A 6,000-nucleotide genomic window follows, 5' to 3' on the forward strand; every position below is an offset into this window, starting at 1 on the left:
TCAAACATGCCCATGTCTCCCCCATCCTAAAAAAATCCTCTCTTGACCCGACTTCCCCTTCCAGTTATCTCCCTATCTCCCTCCTACCCTTCCTTTCCAAACTCCTAGAATGAGTCGTCTACACTCGCTGCCTTGAATTCCTCAACTCCAACTCTCTCCTGGACCCCCTCCAATCTGGCTTCCGTCCCCTCCACTCTACCGAGACTGCTCTCTCAAAGGTCACCCATGACCTCCTTCTTGCCAAATCCAATGGCTCCTACTATATCCTAATCCTCCTCGACTTCTCAGCTGCCTCTGACGCTGTCGACCATCCCCTACTCCTCCACACCTTATCTCACCTTGGCTTCACGGATTCCGTCTTCTCCTGGTTCTATTCTTATCTTCCTGGCTGTTCATTATCAGTCTCCTTCGCGGGCTCCTCCTCCCCCTCCCATCCTCTAACTGTAGGAGTTCCTCAAGGGTCGGTTCTCGGCCCTCTTCTGTTCTCCATCTACACTCACTCCCTCCGTGAACTCATTTGGTCCCACGGCTTCAACTATCATCTCTATGCAGATGAAACCCAAATCTAAATCTCCTCTCCTGTTCTCTCCCCATCCCTTCAGGATCGTATCTCCTCCTGCCTTCAGGACATCTCCACCTAAAGCTCAACATGTCCAAACCTTAGCTCCTTATCTTCCCTCCTAAGCCCTGTCCTCTTCCTGACTTTCCTGTCACTGTGGATGGTATGACCATCCTTCCTGTCTCTCAAGCCCGCAACCTTGGTGTCATCCTTGACTCAGCTCTCTCATTCACCCCACACATCCAATCCGTCACCAATGCCTGCCGCTCTCACCTTTACAATATCACCAAGATCCACCCTTTCCTCTCCATCCAAATGGCTATCTTACTGGTACAGGCTCTCATAATATCTGGGCTGGATTATTGTGTCAGCCTTCTCTCTGATCTCCCTTCCTCCTGTCTCTCCCCATTCCAGTCTATTCTTCATTCTGCCGCCAGATCATCTTCCTGCAAAAACGATCTGGGCATGTCAATCCCCTTCTTAAAAGCCTCCAGTGGTTGCCTGTCAACCTCTGCATGAAACAAAAACTTCTTACTCTGGGCTTCAAAGCTCTCCATCACCTTGCCCCCTCCTACCTCTCCTCCCTTCCCTCTTTCTACTGCCCACCCTGCATGCTCTGCTCCTCTGCCACTCACCTCCTCACTGTCCCCCGTTCACGCCTATCCCGCCGTCGACCTCTGGCCCACGTCCTACCACTTTCCTGGAATGCCCTCACTCCTCATCACCATCAAACTAACTCTCTTCCCCTCTTCAAAGCCCTACTAAGAGCTCACCTCTTCCAAGAGGCCTTCCCAGACTGAGCTTCTGCTTTTCTCTCTGCTCCCTCTGCTCCTTCTCTGCTCCCCCTCCGCCCTCTGCTCCCTCCCCCTTCCCCCCTTCACCTCCCCTCAGCTAAGTCCCCTTTCCCTCTGCCCCTCCTCCTCTCCCTTCCCCTCTCCTCAGCACTGTGCTCATTTGCTCATTTGTATATATTTTTATTACCCTATTTATTTTGTTAATGACGTGTACATCCCCTTGATTCTATTTATCATGATTATGTTGTCTTGTTTTTGTTCATCTGTCTCCCTCGATTAGACTGTAACCCCGTCATTGGGCAGGGATTGTCTCTATCTGTTGCCAAATTGTACATTCCAAGTGCTTAGTACTCTGTTCTGCACATAGTAAGCACTCAATAAGAACTACTGAATGAATGAATGTATGTTTGGCTCGTAGTAAGCACCTAACAAATACCACAGTTATTAGTGGAATCACCCCCAGGGCTCCCATTGGGTGAATTTAGAGGTCCTGACCCCTGGGTGAATTTAGAGGTGCTTGTGGGGTCTAAGCTTCTTATTCATTCATTCATTCATTCAATAGTATTTATTGATCGCTTACTATGTGCAGAGCACTGTACTAAGCGCTTGGAATGAACAAGTCGGCAACAGATAGAGACAGTCCCTGCCGTTTGACGGGCTCACAGTCTAATCGGGGGAGACAGGCAGACAAGAACAGTGGCAATAAATAGAGTCAAGAGGAAGAGCATCTTATAAAAACAATGGCAACTAAATAGAATCAGGGTGATGTACATCTCATTAAACAAAATAAACAAAATAAATAGGGTGGTAAAGATATATACAGTCGAGCGGACGAGTACAGTACTGAGGGGGTGGGATGGGAGACGGGGAGGAGGAGAGGGAAGGGGGGAGAAGAGGGTTTAGCTGCAGAGAGGTGAAGGGGGGTAGAGGGAGCAGAGGGAAAAAGGGGGGAGCTCATTCTGGGAAGGCCTCTTGGAGGAGGTGAGTTTTAAGTAGGGATTTGAAGAGGGGAAGACAAATTGCCTGAGGTGAGGAGGGAGGGCATTCCAGGACCACGGGAGGACGTGGCCCAGGGGTCGACGGCGGGATAGGTGAGACCGAGGGACCGTGAGAAGAGTGTGTGTGCAGCAGAGGAGCAGAGTGTGTGGGGTGGGCAGTAGAAAGAGAGAAGGGAGGAGAGGTAGGAAGGGGCAAGGTGATGGAGACCCTTGAAGCCTAGAGTGAGGAGTTTTTGTTTGGAGCAGAGGTTGATAGGCAACCACTGAAGGTGTTTAAGAAGGGGAGTGACATGCCCAGATCGTTTCTGCAGGAAGATGAGCCGGGCAGCAGAGCGAGGAGGAAGGGAGATCAGAGAGAAGGCTGACACAATAGTCTAGCTGGGATATAACAAGAGCCTGTAGCAGTAAGTAGCCGTTTGGGTGGAGAGAAAAGGGCGGATCTTGGCAATATTGTAAAGGTGAAACCGACAGGTCTTGGTAACGGATAGGATGTGTGGGGTGAACGAGAGAGATGAGTCAAAGATGATAACATAGCTGCTTACATAAGCAGCTCTGTCTACTCCTGTCTATTGTGGGTGTGTTATGTCCTGCCTCCTTCTGTGTTGGAGCTATGTCTTAGGAAGATGGCTTTCATGGTTCCATCACACAAAGGTTGACTTTTCCTTTTGCAATCTGTGAGAGTTAGTTACCTCATCTGTAAAATGGCTATTGAGATTGTGAGCCCCACGTGGGACAGGGTATTTGTCCAATTGGATTTGCTTGTATCCACCAAGCGTTTACCTACAGTACCTGGTACAAAGTAGGTGCTTAACAAATACCATCATTATCATTATTTACCTGCCATTAGAAAGACAAATCTCGGTCCATGCTTCAATTTCCTGTTCCTTCAATTAATCAACAGTATTTACTGAGTGCTTACTGTGGGCAGAGCACTGAGCTAAGCGCTTGAGAAAGTACAATACTACAGAGTTGGTAGACAAGATCTCTGCCCATAACTTACAGTCTACAGAGTTCTCATATCATAGTCTCAATTTTAGCCCTATGTCTCTCACTGTATGTGGTGGCTTACTTTTGACTAATTGCTGATGAAGAGCATCACATTTAATATCCAAATTGAGGAATTGATTGAAATATTGCTGTATTCTATGGTGGTGCTGACTCTTTTGACTTAACTGAATTTAGATTGAAGTACCATTTCTAATGTATTTTTTCATTTAAAGTATTATACCCTTTTCCATACAGAAGTTTATTTTGGTTCTTTTCTTAAATTCCAGGTTTTGTGCTGGTCTACTTATGGGAAGGCTTACTGGTTTTGGAGATCTAACCAAGCAGAAAGGTTACGGAATTGATCTTAAGAGAAGATCGCGAATGAAATAGGACATTTTCTCACCCGTTCCTTGTTCTATTTGCTTTGTACATCAGATGCATGATGCCGTGGGGGCCTTTATTTCCACTGCTCTGTTCTCACATGCAATCTTGTTAATGCCCTAAGTCGTTTGACGAGGCAATTTCCTTGTGTGTGTTTACCTGCGAGGATGCTATGTGCAAAACAGTATTTTCAGTGAAATACGTTTACTGTGAAGACAACAGGAAGGGATCGATAACAAAGAAAAATCAGTAATGTTAATGTTGCATCACTGCAGGATGTTATTTTTATCCTTTTCATCCTCCTTGCCTTCCAGTTACTCTCTCAATGTTGCTGTTAGCAAATCAACATGGAGGAATTCTTTGAGCGTTTAATAGAATGCTTTCTTATTGTAAAATTTATAATCAGAATAGATTGAAATGGGAAACAATTTAATTAAAGTTACTTTGACTTGGTTGGCCTATTAGGACCAGGGCGTGGATTGTTTGTAGAATTTTTTGGTTTTAGGCAGTGCCCTGTGTTACTTATTGCAGTGAAATAAGTGAAGTAGCTTGGTTTAAAATGTGGCCACTGGAATAATGGATGGCAAGAATGCAAATACCTGCCTTTTCTTGAATTCAGCACAAACTGCCAAGTCTTTGTGGGATATCTATGGCTTTCAGAGAATCACAGTGAACAGATTTTCTCCAGGTTCAAGTTAAGCACCTTCTCTCAAGCAGACAGGGTCTAAATGAAGGGGTGGTTCCCGGTAGCAGGGTCAGTGATACAAACAAGGGAGGGAGGAAGGAAAAGTAGTTTAGTGAAAAAGTCATGGGACTGACATGGCTCTGCCATTTGCCTGCTGCGAAACCTTGGGTCAATGACTGAACCACCCTGTACCTCAGTTTCCCTTATCTTTAAAATCGGGATGAAATAGTCATTCATATATTCGCAATTATTGAGTGCTTACTGTGTACAGAGTACTGTACTAAGAGCTTGGAAAATACAATACAGCAATAAAGTGAGCTAATCCCCACCCACAACAGGTTTACATTCTAGAGGGAAGATAACTGTGTTGGACATGACACAGTCTCTGGTCCCACACGGGGCTCACAGTCTCAACCCCCATTTTGCAGATGAGAGAACTGAGGCACAGAGAAATTAAGTGACTTTCCCAAGGTCAAACAGCACACAAGGGACAGAGCCAGGATTAGAACCCTTGACCTTCTGATACCCAGGCCCTTGATCTATCCACTAGACCGTGTTGAAATATCTCCATTGTCCCTCCCTCTTAGACTGTGAGTCCCACAAAGAACAAGGATTGTATCTAATCTGTCTAGTTTGTTTCTTTCCCTGTGCTTAGAACATAGCCTGGCAAAGAATAAGCATTTAAAAACGTGATAATCATTTTCATTATTATGGTGGTCCCATGAGGGCTAAGGACTGTGTCCATTATCTTTGCTCTATCCCAACGTTTAGTTCGGGGCTTGGCACATAGTGTTTAATAAGTATCATTATTGAAAGGAAAAGTGGTGGAAAAAGTAGAGGGAGAAAAATATTGTCATTAATAGTATTGTTCTTATTCTAGTTGTTAAGCATTTATTATGTGTCAAGCTGGTTAATCAGTTAATCAGTTCAGCCACAGTCTGTGTCACGTGGGGCTCACAGTGGGGAGGGAGAATAACCATTGAATCCCCATTTTGCAGATTAGGAAACTAAAACTCTGAGAATTAAAGTGACTTGCCCAAGGTCACACAGCAGGCAAGTGGCAGAACTAGAAATAGAACCCAGGTCCCTTGATTCCCCGGTCCATTATCTTCCCAGTAGGCCACCCTGCTTTTAATATCAACTGATGGGATCCAAATTCTTTTCCTGAGATTTTGCAAGTTCCCTTTTATAAGCTTCTGATCAGAGCTAGCACTGGTCTGTTGTCTTCGAGGTGAGAAAAGGGTCACATGACTATAAAAACATTACTGCCCTCTGTCCACATGATCCCCACTAATGTGAGGTTGTTGTTACAGTTAGGTCCTGAACAAATTTATGCCAAAAGTGTACATCTTCCCTAAAAATGATCCAAAGTATGTTTGGCTCCAGTCTAATCAAACTGCTCTCCTGAACCATCGCTCTTACCCTGAATGCACCCCTATCAGCTAGTGAATGGTATTCAGTGAGAGCCTGCTGAGTGTAAAGTCATGGAATAAGCACTTGGAGGAATAGAGCAGAAGCAAAGTGCCCATTTCTGGCCCTCAAGGACCTTTCAATGTAATGGGGAGACAGACAACAATTATTTATAAAGAGAAGCAG

At 45.2% G+C, this 6,000-nt stretch overlaps 1 long non-coding RNA gene across 1 annotated transcript in view; it reads left to right on the forward strand.

Moving 5' to 3' along the window:
- Positions 1-4,159, forward strand: part of LOC114812275 — a 122,212-nt gene extending 118,053 nt beyond the window's left edge. The window contains exon 3 of the long non-coding RNA XR_003759938.2: positions 3,626-4,159. This is a non-coding gene — a long non-coding RNA (uncharacterized LOC114812275). The remainder of the gene's footprint in view (positions 1-3,625) is intronic.
- The last annotated feature ends 1,841 nt before the right edge of the window (positions 4,160-6,000 follow it).

This window comes from Ornithorhynchus anatinus, chromosome 5 (assembly GCF_004115215.2).
Source record: "Ornithorhynchus anatinus isolate Pmale09 chromosome 5, mOrnAna1.pri.v4, whole genome shotgun sequence".
In the NCBI taxonomy this organism is placed as follows: Eukaryota; Metazoa; Chordata; class Mammalia; order Monotremata; family Ornithorhynchidae; genus Ornithorhynchus; species Ornithorhynchus anatinus.